The sequence below is a fragment of the Eulemur rufifrons genome, chromosome 2, assembly GCF_041146395.1.
Source record: "Eulemur rufifrons isolate Redbay chromosome 2, OSU_ERuf_1, whole genome shotgun sequence".
Lineage (NCBI taxonomy): Eukaryota > Metazoa > Chordata > Mammalia > Primates > Lemuridae > Eulemur > Eulemur rufifrons.
This window is the reverse complement of record NC_090984.1, coordinates 127958045-127982035: the sequence shown is the minus strand read 5'-3', so window position 1 is coordinate 127982035 and position 23991 is coordinate 127958045. Positions and strand designations below refer to the sequence as shown.

Here is a 23991-nt window from a genome sequence, read left to right as displayed (position 1 = left end):
ACCTGAGGGTTTTTAAAATCAACTTACTTTTTTTTTTTTTTTTTTTTTGGCTACAGTGCCCTGGCATCAGCCTAGCTCACAGCAACCTCAAATTCCTGGGCTCAAGCAAACCTGCTGCTTTAGCCTCCGGAGTAGCTGGGACTACAGGTATGTGCCACCATGACCGGCTAATTTTTTCTATATATTTTTAGTTGTCCAGCTAATTTCTTTCTATTTTTAGTAGAGCCAGGGTCTCGCTCTTGCTCAGGCTGGTCTCGAACTCCTGACCTCTAGCAATCTGCCCATCTCAGCCTCCCAGAGTGCTAGGATTAAGGCATGAGCCACCACTCCTGGCCTAAAAGCAACTTTCTTATGTTAAGTTTTTACACTACTCTGTTAAAAAATAGACCTGCATTAAATATCAAACATATATTATGTTCTCCAGATATTATCTGGGCATTTAAGTGAAAGGTAGACCCATTTAAAAGTTTTCAGTGTTGGTTTTCTGTTTTTTTTTTCCTGATTTGGTCAGCTTGTATGTTAAGTAAATTTAAAATATAATTTAAAGAATGTAGGATCTTCTTTCTTAGTTTAAGCATTTATCATATGAACATAAAAGCAAGATATACAAATATTTTTCAATGGATTTCTGTTGAGAGCTTGTCACATTAATTCTCATAAGTGGGATTAAAAATACTACTTAAAAAAATTTAGTTAGATACTATGGTTTATAGCAAGAGAATCTGACTTACATACATTTTAATTTGACTATGCACATTAGATCACTTTGCAAGTCCATTTTGCAAGCAGTTTCTAGCAAGCTAGGTTTTATCACAAACAGTGCCTGTGGAACTACCATTTTTTTTAAGATGTCCATCATTGAGCATCTTCCATACTGGGCAGTGTGCATTTTCCATTTAGTCTTCACAACAGCATCATGAGGGGAATGTTGTTATAACGATTTTATAATAAGGGAAGAGACACAGTTAAATTGCTGGTACCCAAGTTCACACAGACATAATCAAATTGGTTTCAATCCATGGGTATGACTACCAAACCTGTAGTATGTTATGCTATTCTGTCTCCCTAAAACCCATCAACCTCTTGGGTTTTTGTACTGATATGCCTTCATGTTCCCAATGTACCTTTATAAGTCTCCAAAAGTATGTAATATTAACAGAATATAAAAGCTGTGCTCATTCTACCTACAAAAGCAGGAGGTGGAAAGGCAGGGATATTAGGAAACTGCTGGTAATCAAAACATTCCATATATAAAGTTCTGGTTAATTCCAATTTCACTGGTGATGATAGCTGGCAATCTAAGAACAAGTGTGGATAATTGGCTCATTTTCTTGCTGTCACTATGGTAGCTCACGTTATAAAGATAACTTGAGGCAGGAGCAGTGGAGGCGGGGAGACCTATGATTTTTATTTTAATACTTATGTAATGGAGAAAAATGTTTGAAAACACTTGGAAGTAACTCCAACATTAAAGCATTCTTGTCTTCAAAGGGGAAGTCATTGTCTTGAGGAATCTTTTAACATACTTTCTCCTGGATAAGTTCAATTTACATTGAAATAGCTAATTTCTTGAAAGCTGTGGTAAATGCTAAGGCTTCAGAATTCCATTAGGTATGCACTGTCATCTAAAATAAAGTACCATTTCATGAGAAGCATGTGGTGAAGAGAGTAACAGATCAAGTGAGTTATAGCATCCACAGATCCAGATCATCCTGACAGCCATCCATAGTAATGTTCCAGTGGGTTATTAAATATGATTTTCTCATATTTGATAGCTATGGAAAGATTTTAGAAAAAAAATTTTTTTAAGGAAGGCTAAGTATAGAGAAGCTCTCTCTACTTGAAAGCTATTATGAATTTTTTAGTTTTCTCTTTTTGTAGATTCTTGATTTACCTGCTTATTGTTTGTTTTTCTGTCTCAAAAGTGCATCTGAGAAATGCTGTTTGGGAGAGCAAGTCCTTAATTTTCAATTGAATTTTGACATGGGGCCCTTTCCCAATTAATATAAAATATGCTTATTTTAACTGCCTGGTCAAAAAATAAGAATAATTTATTTGGGATTTCCATTGATGTCAAATTTAATAGGTTTTGGGAGGAGGTGTATTTACCATTAGAGATGTTATCTTTTTAAATTATAGACAATATAAAGTCTGAAGTAATTTTTTTCTACTGTACTTATAATTTATCATTTCTCTTATATGTTTGGAAATATCAAGTTTAATATCATTTAATATCAACATACCTGAAACCTTTCTTTTGAAATACCTACTTATTTACCACTCTTCACATATATGTTCTACACAATCTTAAGAAGCCTCTTACTTGTGATTAATATTCATGTTGGTTTGTTTCAGGCAAGAAACTGCCATTTGAATCATTTGAAAGTTTTTATTGTTTTTAAGGACTATTCAAATAAAACTAGCTTTAGTACCAGTTACTTTCGAGTGACTTAAAAGCCAAACGACGAGCAGTCTAATATAAAGTTGGACTTTCTCTTGGTTCACCTGCATTTTTAGACAAATGCTGATGAAAAATGTACTATTGTAAGCCTTAGTTACAGTAGTATTTTTACCATATTGTTTTAAATGAATTATTTGGGATTTTAGGTGACGGTGCTACACAAGTCACATTAGGAAGAAACAATATTAAGCATGCTGGTTCTCAATCATGAGTGAGCATCTAAATTGCTTTTTAAATTTTTAAAAAAACATTAAACCAGAATCTCTGGGGATGGATCTAAGCTCTAAGTTTTAAAAGTTACACTTTTTTAAATGTTTCACATTTCAAATTTTTTATTTTTCTAAGTGATTCATGCTTTCTTTTTAAATATTTCTTTTTGGAATAGATTATAGAAAATGGTGTACCCTGGGACCTTTAGCTCTAAATCTCAGAAATTCTCTTTCAAGAATCAGATCAATTAAGTTTCCTGGGGAAAAAAAGACGATAATCAAAACAATCTGGGGGAAAAAACACAACCTGAAAAATAAATGCATCCTGGAAGAAAGCCTTAAGACTTTTCAGGTTCCTCAGAAATGCTACCGTGTTGCTAGGTAAGATGGATATCAAAGGTACCATTGGCTGATGTTCCCCGGTGGGCTCAGATATAGCTATAATCACAGGTGAATATGTACCATATCTTGAGGTAGGTAATATTCAGGAGATAGGCTGACCTCCAGTTTGAATGTCTGGGAATTCCAGTAACTGGAGAAAAGCAGCAGCATGGTGTTCCTGCCCCTTCTGCCCTCAGTGCTCCAGATTTCTCTTAATCCTGTAGGAAAATCAGAAAAGCTTGGAAGCCTTTCCCTAGGGCAGTCGGACCAGCCGTCTTGGGGTCACATCTGCAGTCCGTGGTGAGACAACCTGAGAAAGTTTTCTGGGCTGTGCCCTGCTCTCTGGCTAGCGTCCTCTTTTCCCTGGCCTCTATCTGGGTTTCAGATGATTCTTCCTGTTCCTTCAGGTTGGGGGTGGCATTTCCACTTACAGGTTGTTCAGTGGGTATGGCCATCCAGAGGAGGAGATTCAAAGTTGAGTTCTAGGAGATTCAGCTGAGTTCTAGAAGATTCTGACTTACTTCCTTTGCCCTGGGAAGAAGTCCTTGAGCTGCAAGACCCATCCACAGCAATAGATTCAAAGCCTTTGGGCTGAGTATGAGGAGAGCATGACTTAATTCCTTTGTTCTGGGAAGAAGTCCTTGAGCTGTAAGACTTACTGTGGCTTCAGCCACTACTGGACAATATCTGTGTTCACTCCTCGCTAACTGGATTTCTCACACAAGCATTTTGAGGCTTCATAGTGATCCTAGGACCTAGGCAATTGTGCTAATTTCCACAGGTTTCTTTAATTCCTCTGTAATATAGGTTCATAATTCTCCACCAGTTTCACAAAAGTCAAGGTGCGTGGCAGATTGGTTTTAAAGGAAGAGGGACATCTAGGAAGTGACAGGAAAGCCTCCCTGGGCCTGGTACTGTTGACAGGGTGTTCAGCAGAGTCTGGTCTGTGTTCTTTATTTGCTTCTCCCACTGTGTGACACGGCCCTTCCCCAGGTGGCTGGATTCCCAGTGGTGTCAGTGTTCCGTCTTCTCTTCTCGGGGGAGAACACACAAAGTTCTGTGTTTTTAAAGTGTGTTCAGTCAAATTTTCTAAATACACATAATTTTCTCAGTTTCAGATTATCGGATACAGTCAAGAATTATATTCTTAATTGCTGCTGTTAGAATTGCATTTTAAAGAGAATATTTTTATAAAATTTGATCTTGAACAGAGTAGAAAATGTTAGGTGGTTATACTATTGTGAGTCAGTATTCTTAAGTAGGTACCATTTCATACAATTATTCTAAATATTGTAAATAATAGGAAAGGAAAAGAATCTGAAGTCTGAATCACAGAAAATAATTGCCTTTGAAAAATATGAATTATCTGAAAAAAGGCTAAACTGAAAATCAGCGACTTCAGTCTCTGGTCTCTGTCTCCGCACCTCAGTCCTCAGGCTCCTTTTGGAGTCTCCGTCCCTGCACTGTGGCCTGAGAACTGCTTCAAGGCAGTGAACTGGTGATATCTTAAACATAGAGTTTACATTTGGAAGAGCAACACACTAGTAAAGTATAACTAAATATATTCAGTTACGTTACATTTTAAATATCTGTACTCTAATTCTGGGTATGTTTTGGTGTATATGGGGATGGATTTTGTACTTTATCAAGCCTCACACTTTAAGTAGACATTGTATCACTTAGGAGAATGGCACTTTATTGTGAGAAAGGACAAAGGCTGAAACAGTCTAATGAAGGGCATTGTTTTCACTCTTCTTTCTCTTCCTTTTTTATGGAACCCTGCTCCTTAGATGGTATAATGGTCACTAGTTACCTTGCCCATCCTATCTTCAAAGATAGTGAAGGGGAAAGTTTGAGAAATGTCATTGTGAGTGAAGGAAATAGTTTGCCAGAATTCACCCAAAGTTAGCCTGAAAGCGTTACATGCCTGGCCCAGCACCATCCTGGCAGGTTTGAGTGATTAGCCCTGCCTCAGGCTGTGGCCTGGGTCTTGGGAATTTCAGGAAAATAATTTAGATTTAAAATACATGGCACATGTTAATAAACTATTGTAGTACAAAGGTTTATATAATTCTCTCTATTTTTGTAAGCTTGAAAAATGTCCATAACAGATACTTTTAAAAGTTAATAGTAACAGTAATGATGGAAATTTTCCTAGTGGGTGGGGGACAGTCTCAAAGGAAGAGGAGACACACGGAAAAATCAGGAATCATTGAAAATTCTTTGTTAATTGATAATTTTACATAGAAGCTACAAAAATAATCCTCTGCTGCCTGCCCACTTGAACAAAGTGACATGTAAATTGGCTCCAGTGACTTTTTTCCATAAATATGATTCTGTGGTTTCTAGTCTATTTACAAGGTTTTGCAGCTGTTACTAGTATCTGCTTTTAGAACATTTTCACTGCCCCCAAAAGAAACCGCAGATGCAATATCAGTCGTCTCCCATTCTTTTCTCACCCCAGCCCCTGGCATTCACTATTCTACTTTCTGTCTCTGGATTTGTCTATTCTGGACATTTCATATGTGTGAAATCATCTAAATATGTTGGCTTTTGTGTCTGGCTTCTTTTACTTAGAACGTTTTCCAGGTTCATCCATGTTGTAGCATGTGTCACTACTTCATTCCTTTTTATGGCTGAATAATGTTTCATTGTGTCAATAATATTCCATTGGGTGTAACACATTTTGTTTATCCATTGATCAGTTGATGGACATTTGAGTTTTTCCCACTTTTTGGCTATTATGAATAATAATGCTGTGAATATACATGTACCTGTTTCTGTGTGGACATATATTTTCAGTTCTTTTGGGCATATATGTAGAAGTGGAATTGCTGTGGTCATGTGGCAACTCTGTTTTCTTTTTGAGGAACTGCTGAACTGCCTTTTTTTTTTTTTTTTTTTTTAGTTGAGACAGAGTCTCACTTTGTTGCCCAGGCTAGAGTGAGTGCCGTGGTGTCAGCTTAGCTCACAGCAACCTCAAACTCCTGGGCTTAAGCGATCCTACTGCCTCAGCCTCCTGAGTAGCTGGGACTACAGGCATGCGCCACCATGCCCGGCTAATTTTTTCTGTATAGATTTTTAGTTGACCATATAATTTCTTTCTATTTTTAGTAGAGATGGGGGTCTCGCTCTTGCTCAGGCTGGTCTTGAACTCCTGACCTCGAGCGATCCACCCGCCTCGGCCTCCCAGAGTGCTAGGATTACAGGTGTGAGCCACCGTGCCCGGCCTGAACTGCTTTTGAAAGCAGCTGTACCATTTTACATTCCTACTAGCAAAGTATGAAAATACCAGTTTCTCTGCATCTTTATCAGCACTTGTTATTGTCCGGATTTCCTGACTATAGCTATCCTGGTGGTCGTGAAGTGGCATCTCACTGTGATTTTCATTTGCATTTCTCTAATGACTAGTGATGTTGAGCATCCTTGTGCTTATTGGCCATTTGTTTATCTTCTTTAAATAAATGTCTGTTCACATCCTTTGTCCATGTTTTAGTTGGGTTGTCTTTATATTGAATTGTAAAAACCTTTTATGTGTTTTGAGTAGAAGTCTTTTATCAGATGTAGAATTTGCAGGTCTTTTTGACCGTTCTGTGGCTGTCACTTTCTTGATGGTGTCCTTTGAAGCATAAAAGTTTTTAATTTTGACATAGTCCACTTTATCCGTTAATATTTTTTCTTTGGTTGCCTTTTGACATGATATGATCCCTTTTTTCCAGTTTGTTTGCATTCCACTGTGTAGATGCCCTGCACTGTATTCCACCAGTTCCTTGTGGATTTACTGTTACAAAGACTGCTATAAGACATGAATGTGTATGTACATCATTTTTGATTTTTCCAGTGGGATTGCTGGGTCAAAGAGAAAATGCATATGTAATTTTGGTGGTTATTGCCACATTTCCCTCCATAAAGATTGAGACATTTTCTGTTCCCACCACTGCTGTATGAGAATCCCTGTTTCTGTACAGTTGTACGACAGAGTACATTGCTAGGCTTCTATAGTTTTGCGAGTCTGATAGGTATTAAATAGAAATGCTATATTAGATGTAGTTTAGAAATTGGTCTTCTCTAAGAGAAATTGTCTTTCCATAACTTGACCTTTTGTGTTGTGTTTTCTGTTTGTCCATATCTTTTGCTCAGTTTTTCCATTGGGTTTTTGGGGCTTTTTCTGAAATTTTAGAGGTTTCTTTTTTTTTTTTTTTTTTTTTTTTAACATATCAAGGATATTAACCCTTAATTCATAATTTAATTTGTAAAAATGTCTTTTACTTTTACCTATCCCATTTATCATTTATATTTTTGCCTTGTTTATGGTGTACTTTGGACATGTAAAAGGTTTTAATTTTGCTTGTTTGCTTTAGGTTTTGTGGGATCTTTTTGTGTTTTTGTGTGTATGTGGTGGTAGTCACATTTTTCAGCCTTTCACTTGCTTTGCTTCTAGATTTTGGGTCATAGGAAAGGCTCAGGCAGGAGGATCTCTTGAGGTCAGGAGTTTAAGACCAACTTGAGCAACATAGCAAGACCCTGTGTCTATAAAAAGTAGAAAAATTAACTGGGTGGGGTGGCATGTTCCTGTAGTCTAAGCTACTTGAGAGGCTAAGGCAGGAGGATGGCTTGAGCTCAGGAGTTTTTTTTATTTTATTTTATTTTATTTATTTCATCTTGTTATGGGGGATACAGAATTGCAGGTTACATACGTTGCTCCTGTACCGCCTTTCCCCCCGAGTCAGAGCTCCAGGCGTGTCTGTTCCCCAGGTCGTGCGCATTGCACCCATCATGTAGGTATATATCCCTCCCTTCCCCACCCCCCCTTCCTGAGTCAGCACCTTCAAGTGTTACCATTCCCCAAACGGTGTGCAATGCACTCATTGTGTAGGCATACCCCCATCCCCTCCCCCACCCCCCACCTCAGTCTGATATCCGATTGGTATCGTTCCTAGATGTGTATTTAGGTGATGATCAGGGAAACCAATTTTCTGGTGAGTACATGTGATGCTTGTTTTTCCATTCTTGGGATACTTCACTTAAAATAATGGGTTCCAACTCTCTCCAGGAGAACCATAGAGATGTCGTGTCTCCGTTTTTCCTTATAGGTGAGTAATATTCCATGGTATACATATACCACAGCTTACTAATCCAATCATGTATTGATGGGCATTTGGGTTGTTTCCACATCTTTGCTATTGTGAATTGTGCTGCTATAAACATTTGGGTACATGTGTCTTTGTTACAGAATGACCTTTTTTCCTTTGGGTATATGCCCAGTAATGGGATTGCTGGGTCAAATGGCAGGTCTACTTGAATCTGTTTAAGATACCTCCATAATGCTTTCCACAGGGGTTGCACTACTTTGCAGTCCCACCAGCAGTGTATTAGTGTTCCTGTCTCTCCACACTCACGCCAACATGTGTTGTTTTGGGTTTTTTTGATAAAGGCCATTCTCATTGGAGTTAAGTGATATCTCATTGTGGTTTTGATTTGCATTTCTCTGATGATTAGGGATGTTGGAGCTCAGGAGTTTGAGGTTGCAGTGAGCTATGATGATGTCACTGCACTCTAGCTCAGGCAAGAGTGCAAGACCCTGTCTCCAAAAACAAAACAAAAAAACTTGGAGTCTGTCTTCTCAAACCCTGCCACTGCTTTATCAATTAAATTTATTAAATCCTTTGTTGTCATTTAAATGATGTTCACTGTATCTTAACCAGGAGTAGATTCTATTTCAAGAAACCACTTTCGGCCGGGCGCAGTGGCTCACGCCTGTAATCCTAGCACTCTGGGAGGCTGAGGCGGGAGGATCGCTCGAGGTCAGGAGTTCGAGACCAATCTGAGCAAGAGTGAGACCCCGTCTCTACTAAAAAATAGAAAGAAATGATTTGGACAGCTAAAAATATATATATATTAAAAAAATTAGCCGGGCATGGTGGTGCATGCCTGTAGTCCCAGCTACTCGGGAGGCTGAGGCAGGAGGATCGCTTGAGCCCAGGAGTTTGAGGTTGCTGAGCTAGGCTGACGTCACGGCACTCACTCTAGCCCGGGCGACAGAGTGAGACTCTGTCTCAAAAAAAAAAAAAAAAAAAAGAAACCACTTTCTTTGCTCATTCATAAGAAGCAACTTCTCATGTGTTAAAGTTCTATCCTGTGATTGTAGCAATTGAGTCACATCTTCATCTTTCACTTCTTTTTTTTTGTTGTTCAATGTAGAAGGCATTCACCCATGATTTTCTAGCTTCCACAGTTGCTACTGAGAAATCTGATACCAGTTTGTTTTATGACCTCTCCTGTCACCCACCCTGGAGAGCCTTTCATCTCCTCTTCTTACCACCAGTGTTTGACTTTCCAGGTGGATGTGCTTTGCACTTCCTTCCATTCATATGCTGGGCATTTCATGGTCTTTGTCCATTTGCAGATGCCAATTTTCATTGGTAGGTACTTTTCTTGAATAATTTTTCCCCTCTGTTTTCATTCTGTAACTCTTGTTATTCAGATATTGTATCACAAAGTTTTTTTCTCTTATCTCCTATTTGTGCATTTCTTGTCTTTTGTTTCTACTTTGTGCAAGATTGCCTCAACTTTATTTTCTAACCCTTTAACTGAATTAGTTTATCATATTTTAAAGTTTTTTGAATATTTCTATTTAGAGTATCCTATTTATGGTTTATAGGTGCGATTCCATTTCTTACTCTTCTATGATATCAATTATATGTATTTTCTGTTTGCTCCATGTGACCTCTTTCTCTCTTTTGTGGAGAAGCCGGTCTCAAATGTCTGGTGATTCCTGGCTGTCTGTTTGTATTTATGAGTGAGACATTGGGAAGCTAATTGGACATTCTTTGTGTGGGTTTTACTGTTGGGATGTCAGGTGGTCAGATGGCTTTTTCTTTAGGTTCCTTCAGATGTCAGTGTCTGAAGGTTCTTTCTCTGGGATCATTTAATTTCTCCAGAAAGGTTCAGTTTGGTCTCTTGTCTGAGCCTGAGATCACTCATCTGGAATTTGGTGGTAGAAAGGGACTTTACCTGTTCATGATTCATTAGGTAGCTTTTCCCTTAAAAGCCCTCCCATGCCCATCCCACCCACTCTAGCTTAAAATCCCTACCTTGCTCGCCTATGGAAATGGTATTGAGCCCAAGCTGCCCACAGTCTGCTTTCAATCCTGGGTGGCCTGATCTGAGTACAGCTCTCCACCTCCTTCATACGATTCTCCTTATTCACCACACTCCCGCCACTGTCCTTTCTCAGTTATGTCTTTGCATGTGTTTTCCCCTTGGTGTGCCTAGCTGTTTTACTTCATTTATGATCTCCTTAACTTTCTATGATAGGCAGGATTGGTCAGGTTGTGCTGTGAAACAAGCAACCTCAAACGTCAGTGGTTCAAAACAACGGGTCTTGCTCATGCTACCCATCCATCATGGGTTAGTGGGAGCTCTGCCTCGAATGGTCCTCCTTCTGGTAGGAGGCTGACAGCAGCCACCATCGGGGCATTGCCATTGCCTGTGGTATATAGAAAAAGTGTAGCAAATCAGAGTAAGATTCTTGAATCTTCAAATGCCAAGTGTCATAAATCACTTTTTCAGGGCTATGGGGAAGTGTAACAACCCAAATAGGTGGCCAGGCAAAGATCTCAATCAGTGGAGGGTTACGAAGCCAAAGTTCAAGAACAAACCACAGAAGCATCTGTGACCTGTGCTATCTGAAGAGGGATTTGGAAACTCAGTATTTAAAGAGTGAGGGCATATAGAAAGAGAAAAGGGGAGAGGGTGGGCCGTGATGCAAATGGTTACATTCTTGTGAGATTTTAGTTAGTGCCAGGAAATCTGCATTTTACACAAGATTAGGTACATGTTTGAAGAGAAAAAGGAGTAAAGGAAGAATCGGTTATGCAGATGTCCCTGGGTAGCTGGAAGAAAGAATGGTCTTGTCTCTGTTCTGCACTTGGGAAGATAAACTTGTAATCCACATTATTAGTGTGGAATCAAAGTGGACTTTAGTTTTAGGAGCTAGACTTAGCCTGCAGACCCGGAAGTTACAATTTGCATGTCCTCATTGATGGGAGGCCAGCAAACAGTGTTCTTATGAATGATCTGTGGGAACTGTCTGTGTGGATGCCTGAAGCCATTTACCTTTCTGTGGCAATCTGGCCATAGTGTTAGTAACAGCTGTTCATTTGCAAGAGGGTGTTGCATGACTCAGCATCTGGGCTTGACTTTCCCTTTGGCATAAGGAGTTGGAGGGTCCTGAGATTTTTATTTTCCTTTACAAGTGCAATACTGCTGGTGCTTAGGACAACTAGAAGTATTTAGTGAACAACACTGATGACCACCATAGCAACCTTGACCAGCCAATCTAAAGTGGCCCTCCCCATTGCCTGCTTTTTTTTTCCTTTTTTCTTTTCTTTTTTTCACAGGGCTTGTCACTATCTGAAATCATCTTTTTGTTTTCACATTTATTGTCTGTTCCCCCAATACCCTCAAATATTAACAGTAAGCCATATAAGAATTCTGAATCATTCACCACTATATCCTGAGTACCTAGAGCAGTGCTTAGCAAATAGTAGGTGCTCAAAAACATTGGATGAATGATTCTAGGTTAATTTTGAAATAAGTAAAATTTTACAACACTTCACACTAAAGGGAATATGCACTTTTAATAGAACTGGGCACTTTTCCTATTTTCTTTAATGTCCATTAAACAAAATTAGGTGTGCTTTTGATATGAATTGGTATAGACAACTGAGAGTAATTTTTTTTGATAGTAATAGAGTTAATTTTTAAGTATTCAAAAACATTTTAGGAAAAGTCATTAGAAATGACCATCATTAATCAATACAAACCAGAAAGTTATCACAAAAATATAATGTATTATGCTTATAGTTCCATAAACTTCCAATTGCAGTATTGATTTAGATCACTGGTAAAAAACTTCATTGGCCCAACAATGTGGAGTGCAAAATTATGCAAAATCAGTAGTGTTGTCTACCAGCAAATATTTTCAACTCTTACTATATTTTTATGAGAATACTTGTTTATCTTTGCTGAATAGGGAGACATTTATGTTATATTTAATCATAATTTTACATGACAAGATGTAAAAATAAAACCTTTTAACCTCCTTCTAGTTATTTCTGTCCCTGCAGAAATGAATAATCACTAATAATTATTAATCCTTTTTGCTTGCAAATGACATTCTTCCTTATGAAAGAGTTTTTCCTTTCTGTGAATAAAGAACTTTTTACATTTTGAAATTTTAGCTTTATATATTTATAGGCTGCCTTCTATTAGAAGTGTAAAATATTAGAGTTTTTAATGGAGGAAATTTGTAATTTAATATTTGTTAGGTTTGGACACATAACCCACTTTGGATAAAACCAAAATCATTTATAGCAAGTACAGAAACTACAGCCTAGGTTTCATAATGTAGTTCTAAAATTTTTAGATTAAGGTGATATACTCATTTTTTATGTAGTAAATTGTTGATAAGCTATTACAACTCAAATCTCTTCCATAATTTATGATTTTTTGCAGACTTCCATTTTTATAGAGAAGTGCGTAGACAGCAAAACTGTGCTTTAGGTCATTTTTGTATGTGATAGTGTCTTTGATGTGTTCAGAATGCAAAAATTTGGCTCACACCCGTAATCTTTGCACTCTGGGAGGCTGAGGTGGGAGAATTGTTTGAGGCCAGGAGTTCAAGACCATCTTGAGAAAGAGCAAGATCCTGTCTCTACAAAAAATAGAAAAATTAGCCAGGTGTAGTAGCACGCGCCTGTAGTCCCAGCGACTCGGGAGGCTGAGGCAGGAGAATTGCTGGAGCCTAGTAGTCTGAGGTTGCAGTGGGCTGTAATGACACCACTGTACACTGGCCCAGGCCACAGAGTGAGACTATTTCAAAAAAAAAGAAAAAGAAAGAAAGCAAAAATTTGAATTACGCAATCAACACCCAAAATTTCTGTTTATATAGATTTATTTACTTCCCCAGGATACAGTGTTGTACAGTGTTTTGGAATTATTAAATTCAGACTTTTCCATGTTAACCTATGGATCCCATGCTGAACAGTGTATGGTCTCTGTCCCACAGAATATAAAGAAAGTGTCAAAACAAACTAACTCTTACGGGAACTGTGCTGTGCTCCGGGAGGTCCAGTGCAGGTTGTATAGCTACATAGGACATTTTTATGCATCAAATACTTGAGGCTAACAGAGAAGCCCTTTATAGTTCCCCGCTTTTTATGATTAAGCAGGAGAAAATTAAATACTTTCTTTTCACTATTCTTTTGTATTGATTTCAATAATTTCATGGCATATTGCTGAATTTCTATTTAGGAGAAGATAATTATTTTCCTTAGGATTCTTTAGATTTATAAATATTAATAAATCTTTTCAAATGTGGCCAAAGTTGTTAATTTACATGTGATATACTTTTTTTGTTCTTATTAGAAAGTATGTTTTCTCTGGCTTGAATTTGATCTTCTGGCTTTAGAAAAAGTTTATGTATGTCTTTTCTCTCTTATATAGTCAACCTCATCCTCTCAAGTGAATCTTTTTATAGGATCTCAAACATTTTGAAGTCTTTCGTATTTGAAACAAACAGTTCAAACCTGACCTTTGTTGAAACATGATTAACTGAATGTGCATTCTTTCCTGAAACCCTATTGAAATGAGTGTTGTTATGTGCGTGTGTGTGTGTACGCGCGCGCTCACATGTATGTATATCCATATATATAGACAAAAAGAATGAGATAGACTAGAGTGTAGAAAAGATGACATTTTGGAAACTGGAAAGAAAGTGGTGGAAGTGTCTTTTGATTTAGCAGGAAAGGTAAGTGCCTGAGAGGGAAGGTCAAGGAATATGCCAGTTTGAGCCTCAAAACCATGGAAATCTCAAGAATTAGAGCCACCAGGTCCCTCTGGGAGTGGGGAAGTGAAGGGGGCTGAGAATAGGGTGATCGCTCCCAGTCTGTGGTAGTTACGTGCACACAGCCCTTCCCCAGCACCTGCAGCCAGCTCACTACCCTTTTCTATACTGCAAAAGCCTTGAGGTGTATTTTCTGAAAAGGGCAAATGAGAACAGGTCTCATTTAGACTGTCTTGAAAGTGGGTGATGCCCTTCTAGAAACAGCGGTACTAGGAGACAGTCTAGACTTCTACTTCTGGCCAAGGCAGAGCAACTACTAATGGACTTACATTCCCACCATCCATGATGAAACTGGGTAAAATACACGAGGCTATTGCTTTCCAGCACTGGGCAATAGGCAGTATAAGACTGTGGTCCCGAGAGGAAGTAAATAGAGGAGATGAGCCCACAGTTGCCCTGCTCTGTGTCTGGGGAAATGTCTGGGCTGGGTCTTGGGGAGCTGGAGATGTGATAAGAGTTCAGAGCAGTTGTGAAGTGTCAGCACGTTGTCCTGGTAATTAAAACAGTGAATGCTGGTTTAACTAGAAAGTGGGGTATGACTTTATTGAGAAGATAAGAGGAAGGATAGTGTATGTGCGTTTGTGTTGGGGGTGGGTGTATGTGGAAGAGATTAATTGACTTGAGGTAGGACGTCAGTAGGTAAGGGTGGGGCTTATAGATACAGAGGTAAGTACCAAAAAACAAAACTAAAATAGAGGGCAGGGATTGCCATAGGGTAGCAGCAATAGGGGTACGGGGTTTGGGATTGTTTGATTTTTGAAAAATCATATGTACGTATTTTAATTAAAATGAGGATAAAATTTGCATAACTGTAGACCTTCCTGTGCCTTCTCATCTCTTTCCAGGTCCTTTCCCATCTGCCTCCTCCCTTTGTTCAGTCTGTCTTCTAGGAAGGGCTCTATTTCTGTTTCAGTTTCTCCACCTGTCACTTCTTAACCCACCCTACCCTGATCTGGTTTGGAACAATATTATTTCAACAAAATAATATTACTCTTGCTAAAGTCACCAGTGACCAACAGTTTGCTAAATCTAGTGGACTTTTCAGTTCCTTTTGCTTTTTGACTTTTCAGTGATACTCTGCACTTTTTGAAATCCTATCTCCACTGGATTTCTATAGGATAGCTCTCCTGGATTTGGTCTTATTTCTTGGGGCCTAGGTCTCTTTCTGCCATATTCTGTCCTGGGGAAGTCAAATCTGCATTTATGGTTTTGGTTACTATTACATGTCTCACAGATCTTCAGCATGTGCTCTCCTGAAGTCCTCAGCTGTATCTCCACATAGCTGCTTGGCATCTTCCCTTGGATTTCTAAAAGGCATCTGAACTTAGTCTGCCCCAAACCAAACTCAGCACACACATGCACACACCACTGCCTTCTGCAAACTTAGTCTTCTTCCCACAGTCCTAACTTCAGTACCCTGTGTAAGCCAGAAATGGAAGCTTTGTCCTTGAGACTTGCCTCTATCTCATTCCCCATCCAAAATTAAGTCCTAGTGATGTTTTCTCTTAATTTTGCACCCTGTAGCTGGAAGCAACTTAAAAAAAACTATCATTTTCCAAAACTGCAGTTAGTCTTCCATTCCTTGTCCTGCTTTTTCTCAACAACTCGCCTCTTCCTCCTCCTCTCCCCTTCTTCCTCTTCCTCCTCCTCTTCTTCTTCCTCCTCCTCAATTCAAAATTTACTACAGGCAGGGCGCGGTGGCTCACGCCTGTAATCCTAGCACTCTGGGAGGCCGAGGTGGGCGGATCGTTTGAGCTCAGGAGTTCGAGACCAGCCTGAGCAAGAGCGAGACCCCACCTCTACTAAAAATAGAAAGAAATTATATGGACAGCTAAAAATATATATAGAAAAAATTAGCCGGGCATGGTGGCGCATGCCTGTAGTCCCAGCTACTCGGGAGGCTGAGACAGGAGGATCGCTTGAGCTCAGGAGTTTGAGGTTGCTGTGAGCTAGGCTGACGCCACGGCACTCACTCTAGCCTGGGCAGCAGAGTGAGACTCTGTCTCAAAAAAAAAAAAAAAAAAAAAATTTACTACAAAGCTACAGGAATCAAAACGGTGTGGCACTAGAATAAGGATAGACATATAGACTGATGAATTAGAATTTATTGTTCAGAAAAAACCCATAGATCTATATGGCCAGTAGATTGTTGACAAGACACTGAATCCATTCAATTGGGAAAGAATAGTCTCATCAACAGATGGTGCTGGGATAACTTGATTTCCACATTGTAGAGAATGAAGTTGGAGCTCCTACCTCACATCATATATAGAAATTAATTCAAAATGGATCAATGACCTAAATATAAAATCCAGAACCCTAAAACTTTTAGAGGAAAACAGAAGTTAATCTTCAGACTTTTGATTTTGCAATGGATTCATAGGTATGACACCAAAAGCATGAGCAACAAGAGAAAAAATAGATGTTATAATTTATCAAAATTTAAAACTGCTATGCATCAAAGAACATTATCAAGGAAATATAAGGACAACCTACAGAGTGGGATAAAATGTTTACCAAGCTTATGTCTGACATGGGACTAATATCCAGAATCTATGAAGAACACTTACAACTCAACAACAACCAAACAGGCAACCCAATTCGAAAATGGGCAAAGGACTTGAATAGACGTTTCTCTAGAGAATATATACAGATATCCAATAAGTACATGAAAAGATGCTCAACACTATTAGTCTTTAAGAAAATTCTGATCAAAACCACCATGTGATACTGCTTTACACCTACTAAGATGGCTGTTTTAGTTTTTTGAGGAAAAAAAAGAAAAAATGGGAAATGGCAAGTGTTGGTAATATGGAGAAATTAGAACACTTGTACAGTGCTGGTAGGATTGTGAAATGGTACACCTGCTGTAGAAAAGTGTTTGCTGATTCCTTAAAAGGTTAATCATAGAATTACTAAGTGAGCTAGCAACTCCACTTCTGGGTATATACCCAAAGGAATTAAAAGCAGACTTCAGCAGATGCTTGTGTGCCAGTGTGTCCTGCAGCGCTATTCACAGTACCCAAAAGGTAGAAGCCACCCACGTGTCCAACAGGGGAATGGGTAAGCAGAGTATGATATCCCATACAGTGGAATATTATCCATCCATGAAAATAAATGAAGTTCTGACACAGGCTGCAACATGGATGAACATTAAATCATTATGCTAAGTGAAATAAGCCAGACAGAAAAGGACAAATAGTGTATGTTTCCACTCATGAAGTATCTAGAATAGGCGTATTCATAGGAACAGAAAGTAGCTTTGAGGATACCAGGGGCTAGGAAGAGGGGAGAATGAGAAATTATTGTTTAATGGTTATAGAATTTCTGTTTGGGGTGACAAAAAGGTTTTGGAAAATAGTGATGGTTGCAAAACACTGAGAATGCACAGTAATTAATGCCACCAAACTGTATACTCAAAAATGGTTAAGGTGGCAAATTTTATGATAGCATATTTACCACAATTTAAAAAAATTAAAATCGAATCCCCGTCCCCATCAGCCTCTGCAGTGAGCGCAGGCGGCCCACTTAGCTGTCCCCGCAGCGCCACCTGGGGGCCGCCACTGGCACAGCGGGTTCCGGTGTTCCTTAAGTGCCATGACCGGGGCTTAAGAAAACGTACAAGTTGTGATTCAACAAAGCTCACAATCCCTCCGCCTTAGGGATTTCTTTTTTTTCCTTTTTGAGACAGAGTCTCGCTCTGTCCCTCAGGCTAGAGTAGTGTCGTGGCGTCCTCACAGCTCGCTGCAGCCTCAGACTCCTGGGCTCCAGCGAGGCCCTGGCCTCCTGTGTCGGCCTCCGTGAGTGGCCGGGGCTGCAGGCGCCGCCGCGCCCGGCCGGCCTCGCTGACTCCAGGTAGGGACGGGGCCTTGCCCGGCTCGGGGATCTCGAACTGCTGGCCTCGGGCGACCTCCCGCCTCCGCCTAGAGCGCCAGGGTTCCAGGCCTGAGCCGCCACGCACAGCCAGGGTTTCTTAATTTAGGACTGTGACTTACGCGTTTCCTCAAAGTTTGTGTATGAATCAACATTTTTCTGATAAGAAAGCCAAAGTCTCGGCCCGGCGCGGTGGCTCCTGTGATCCAGCACTCTGGGAGGCCGAGGCGGTGAGATTGTTTGAGCTCAGCAGTTTGAGACCGGCCTGAGCGGGAGTGAGAGCCTATCTCTACTAAAAAATAGAAGGAAACTTGGCCGGGCAACTAAAAATATTAAAAAAAAATCAGCAGGGCACGGCGGTGTGTGCCTGTAGTCCCAGGTACTCGGGAGGCTGAGGCAGGAGGATCGCTTGAGCCCAGGCGTCTGAGGCTGCTGTGAGCTAGGCTGATGCCACGGCACTCTAACCTGGGCAAAAAACAAACCAACAAAAAAGCCAAAGTCTTAGAAGTGCTCGTGACCCCCAGAGAAATAACTGTGTTTCAATATGTAGAGAATCTATTGCAAATAGTGGGCCAGACTTTTCTTTTGAACAACTCTCTCGATGGACTTTGCAGAGGAGAAACTTGTACTTGGCCAAAGTTTCCCTTCTCCGCAAATTACCTCAGGGCAATTTTCTAGGGGTGATTGTGGGTATCTTTATGTCCTTCTCTCCCACCCTGACAACTGATCCTAAACATTTCTGAAGGAAGGATTCTCTTTGCCAGCAGGGAGCCTGGGGCCATCTGTCAAAAGAATGCCTTTGTGGTTTTCCCTTTGGGGGCTGGAAAACTGATAGTGATCGCTAGACAAAGGCCTTGGAATTGAAGTGCCTGGGGACAGAACGCAGGAGAAGGAAGGGGATTTGGTTAAGTGTTGCTGTACACTATGTTTTATCCCTTTTTGAAAAGAAAAGAGTAGAATTTCTTTTTTCTTTTTTTTTTATTTTTTTATTTATTTATTTTTTATTTTTTTTTTTTGAGACAGAGTCTCACTCTGTTGCCCAGGCTAGAGTGAGTGCCGTGGCATCAGCCTAGCTCACAGCAACCTCAAACTCCTGAACTCAAGAGATCCTCCTGTCTCAGCCTCCTGAGTAGCTGGGACTACAGGCATGCGCCACCATGCCCGGCTAATTTTTTCTATATATATTTTTAGCTGTCCATATAATTTCTTTCTATTTTTAGTAGAGATGGGGTCTCACTCTTGCTCAGGCTGGTCTCGAACTCCTGAGCTCAAACGATCCGCCCACCTCGGCCTCCCAGAGTGCTAGGATTACAGGCGTGAGCCACCGCGCCCCGCCTAAGAGTAGAATTTCTTTAAATTCTGGCTGTGAAACTGTGCTACTTATCCAGGCACATCTTAAAACAAGGCCAGGGAGGACCAGGCCTTGTAAGAGTTATTTTTGTGTTGCTAAAAATTTAGAAATGTGAGCTCCTGTGTCAGTCTTAGTTTGAATCCCAACTCTGCCACTTACTAATTGCGGGACTTCGGGTCGGTCACTTGGCCTTTCTGTACCTCAGTTTTCTTATCTGTAAAATAGGAATAGTAGTATCTATATCATAGGGTTGTTGGGAAGATTATGTGTGTTAATATGTGAAAAGTATCTTGAACAGTGAATGCTATATAGTATCACTCAATAAATGTTAACTCTTATTATTGAAAGAAATTTTAGAATGGAGATTTGGGGATGAAAATGGGACTTTGAGCAGTATAAGTTATAATTATTAATAGTTTACAGTACTCTACTTAATTTGAATACAAGGAGCCTTGGAAACGTGAAAGAATGAGGCATCAGTCTCTACGTGCTAGAACTTTATAATCTTTTGTGGAAAATATTTAACAATTTGAGAGCAAGGCCTAGTTGGCAGTATTACACATTAAAAGCACAAATGCTAAGATTTCTCGAATAAGGTGTGATAACCAGAAAAGACTCACTGGTAGATAGAACTCAACCTGAAACTTGGATAAGGTTTTTGATATGAGAGAAAGGCATCCGAGGAAAGAAAGGCATCCTCTGTATGGAACACAGAGTGAGAGGAGGGTGTGACCATTAAAAGCTAAAGATGCATATGCTCCCATTTCAGGCAAATAAAAACAAAGGTACAGTACTCTATTGGCTGTACTGGGGTTTTAAACTCAGGATTTTCATAGTATTATGTTTATTTATGAAATTTGGATAAAAATATCCATGTCTTTTGCCTGCATCTGGTGGTAATCATCGACTCAGAATGGGGTGGGCCAGGTAAGACTCAGCAGAGTGACGTTCTTGCTTCACTTTCTCCAGCTGACTTTTTTGCAGCAATTTTTTTTGGTAACAATTTCTTTGTAGAATTGCTGTTTCCTAAATGGAATGGCAGTGGTAACAACTTACTGTTGTGGTTTTTAAAAAATATTTATTTATTTTTTACTTTGAGTTTTTGTTTTATAACCATTGTGTTTTTCCAGAGTTAGTTTCATCCTCTGGAACTCAGAGAACTAGGTAAAATTACGTGGATAAATTGAGGTGAACTTTTGTCCTAAGTGGAGCTTGAATTCATTTAACATTTCTGATTTGGTTAAAATCACAACATTTTTCTTTTAGGCCAACGTAAGTAAGTACATTTCCTACAATTGTTTTTTGTAATAGAAGGAAAAGCGTCTCTATTTTCTTTTTTCCTACTCACTTCCTAACCCATTCCAGCCTTGCTTCTATACTCGTCACTGCTCTGAAGCAGCTTTTCCATGGATGTAGTAGTTCTCACTTATCCTCAGGGGATATGTTCCAAGACCCCCAGTGGAGGCCTGAAACTTCAGATAGTACCCAACCCTATATTATGTTTTTCCTATACGTACATACTGATGATAAAGTTTAATTTATAAATTAAGTACAGTAAAAAGATTAACAATAACTAATAAAATAGAACAATTATAACAATATACTGTGCACAATTTCATGGATGAAAGATTTGTTCTTACCGTAGATCTTAGCAATCTCAGCCTACTTTTTTTTTCTTTCCTTATTAAGTTGAGAACTTTCACTTTTTCACTTAAAGGAAGCACTTTGTGGCTTTGGCATAGCTGAGTTGCCAGCATCACCACTCTTGAGCTTGGGGGCCATTATTAAGTAAAATAAGATTTACTTGAACATAAGCACTGTGACACTGTGACAGTCGATCTGATAACTGACGTGGCTACTAAGTCACTAATGGGCAGGTAGCATATGCAGTGCAGAGGTGCTGGACAGGATGATTTCATTCTGCTACTCAGAATGGGAAAAGATGCATAGTTGATAACCTCAAGAGCATAGATAAGAGTAAAATGTAAAACTAAGAAGTGATGAGTTTTGAGTATTTATGATCTGTGTTTTTAATATAATTTAATTATAAGTTTACATAATTTAATGTTTAATAATGGCTATTTAAAACCTGTCTCAAAATTTCTGAAAATTAAACTGTTGGCTCTCATGAGGCAGTGTCATCTGGCTCCAGCTTACATCACAGCATCCCATACTTCCTATCCAGCTCAGTAGTCACTTTCACAGGGAGCCTTTCTAAAACCCTCAGTGTACATCAATATCCTTATTATATGTTCTCAAGATACTATCTATGTACCTCTTTTTTATCACAGGATAATTTTTTATTTGACTGATTGATTAATTGATTAAGTGCCATGAGGGTAGGGACAGAGATTGTTTTACTTTTTCCTCTATCTCTTCCATTATGTAGCCCAGTGCTGGAAATAGCAGATGCAATATTTGTTGAATGACTGAGTAAATGATGAAAACAGGGGGCATGTATATATTTATGTATTCTAGAATATCTGTTCCTTTGAAAAAGGTGTCTTTTTCCCTATTATAAACAAACTATGTACAATGGAGTCTCCTCATATACAAATTTGGCTTATGCAAATTCAACTGTATGAGCTTAGCCACACAAAAATAAGAGAGGGAGAAAGCAACAGTCTAAATGGTGCATTATACTGCCTAACATTCCACTCAATGAACCATAGGGTGAGCATGAGATGAAATGTGTAAACCTGCTTTTTCTTCACTGATCCCAGTTTCTGGGGTGTCTCTGATATTATCATCTCACTAGATTAAGTGTGATTCTAAGAAGAGATACAACGTAGATTTTTCTTATGTTATCCAGTTGCTTTTCTGTTGCTCTATCTGGTACTCAACTGAAGAAACAGCAATAATTCCAATGGTAGACAGAAAATGGGTTGTATTGCAAAATTACCCTGAACATTTCTTCAATCACTATTGGACTTTCTGAGAGACAGCCCAATTTAAGGGATGTTCAGGGTAATATTACATACATGACTTTTGTTTTATGTGTTAGCGTGGCGCTGAATCTCCATGGAATATGAAACCTCATTATTTTAATTTAAAAATTTGAAAATATAGAAAATTGGAAGAAAGTGTACATACTTAAAGCCATAAAAAAAAAACCTATCTGTAAACTTGAACATACAGTGATAGAATATTTCCTTTTAGTTTCTTTTCTAAGTATTGTGTTTTGGGGTGTTAGTTTGTATATTGTGATACATATGTAATTTTGTATTCTTATTTCTCGTATTATAACTGAGAAAGAAAAAAAAACAACCCTTTTAATCTGAGAAATTCCAGCACTTTTAAACTATCAGGCCAGGAGAGGCATTTAAAATATAACAGCGGTCACTCTCACTCCCCCTTGAGCAAAATAATTACCTCTTGAAGCCACTTGCTATGAGGTTCTAGACTAACCTGATGCCAAGTAGCCATAAAAATGCCACACACCCTATAGTTCAACAGTCTATAGCCAATCGCTAACCACTGTTGTATCTGTAAACCAATGAGAATTCGTGCTGAACAACTTTTGTAATTGTCCCCTCTCCTGATTTGTCCTTATTTCTTTAAAATCTTGAACTTTTCCTTGCTCCCTGGAAGGCTCCTCAAGGCAACTTGGAAGAGTTTCCCAGGCTACTGTCCTCAACCTTGGCCCAAATAAACGCTCTATATTAATTTTTTATGAGCTTCTTACTTTTAGGTTGATATAACACAGAAATTTTTATATTATAATAAGTTGAGTGTAAATATATATGTTGAATTTCCCAAAAATGTATTATAGGTGCATTGTCCTCACATCATGTTCTAAAGATGACAGTTTAGTAACTATTACTCTATATAAGAGTTAAACAAGGTTTATGGGAGGCCACTGTTTTGGACTAGCCGCCTGCACTAGGCCCCAGTAGACCAGGCCAAACCAGAATGGGTTTGCTTGTGCTAAGTGCCACAATTAAATAGAACTTTGAAACAGACCAGTTTCCCAAAAAGCAGGTGAATACCAGTCAACCAACCTGAGTCGCATAGTAAGGAAGTTCCCTCTTTTTTAACCCTATAAGGAAAGTAACTTTGAAATGGCCAATCCATTTTTTGTGTTGTTTCTGCTTTCTGCAGCATTTTTTCTGCCTATAAAGCCAGACTTCTCTGCTCAGTTCATTGGAACACTCATTCTATTCTCACAGAGTGAGGTGTTGCCCAATTCTAGAAGCGCAAATAAAAGCTAATTGGATCTTTAAATTTGTTGTAATTTTGTCTTTTGACATAAGTTAAACACCCTAATAACAAACAAAGGAATGAACAGATAATGCAGACAACAGAAAACCAAGCCTGAATGGCTACAGATATATAAAAAGATGCCCAACGTCATTAGTAATTAGAAAAATTCAAATGAAAACCACAATTCCATATTGTTGTTGTTTTTTTTTTGGGGGGGGTACAGAGTCTTGCTCTGTTGCCTGGGCTAGAGTGCCATGGCATCAGCCTAGCTCAGCAACCTCAAACTCCTGGGCTAAAGCAATCCTCCTGACTCAGCCTCCCGAGTACTTCTATATATATTTTTGGTTGTCCCTAGAATTTCTTTCCATTTTTAGTGGAGATGGGGTCTCGCTCTTGCTCAGGCTGGTCTCGAACTCCTGAGCTCAAATGATACACCCGCCTCAGCTTCCCAGACTGCTAGGATTACAGGCGTGAGCCACCTCGCCCGGCCATAATTCCATATTCTTTGGATTGGTAAAACCTTAAACGTGTTGTGACATCAAGTGTGGTGTGGATTTGAGAAAGACAACTTGCTTGTTGTGGGACAGCATATCATTAAAATTCC

The 23991-nt window shown here is 39.2% G+C and overlaps 1 long non-coding RNA gene and 1 pseudogene across 1 annotated transcript in view; one reads left to right on the top strand and one right to left on the bottom strand.

Moving 5' to 3' along the window:
* Positions 1-23991, bottom strand: part of LOC138380929 (RNA-binding protein 44-like) — a 197917-nt pseudogene that overhangs the window by 123476 nt on the left and 50450 nt on the right.
* LOC138397198 (uncharacterized) overlaps positions 62-23991 on the top strand; it is a 77056-nt gene continuing 53126 nt past the window's right edge. The window contains exon 1 of the long non-coding RNA XR_011235756.1: positions 62-147. This is a non-coding gene — a long non-coding RNA (uncharacterized lncRNA). The remainder of the gene's footprint in view (positions 148-23991) is intronic.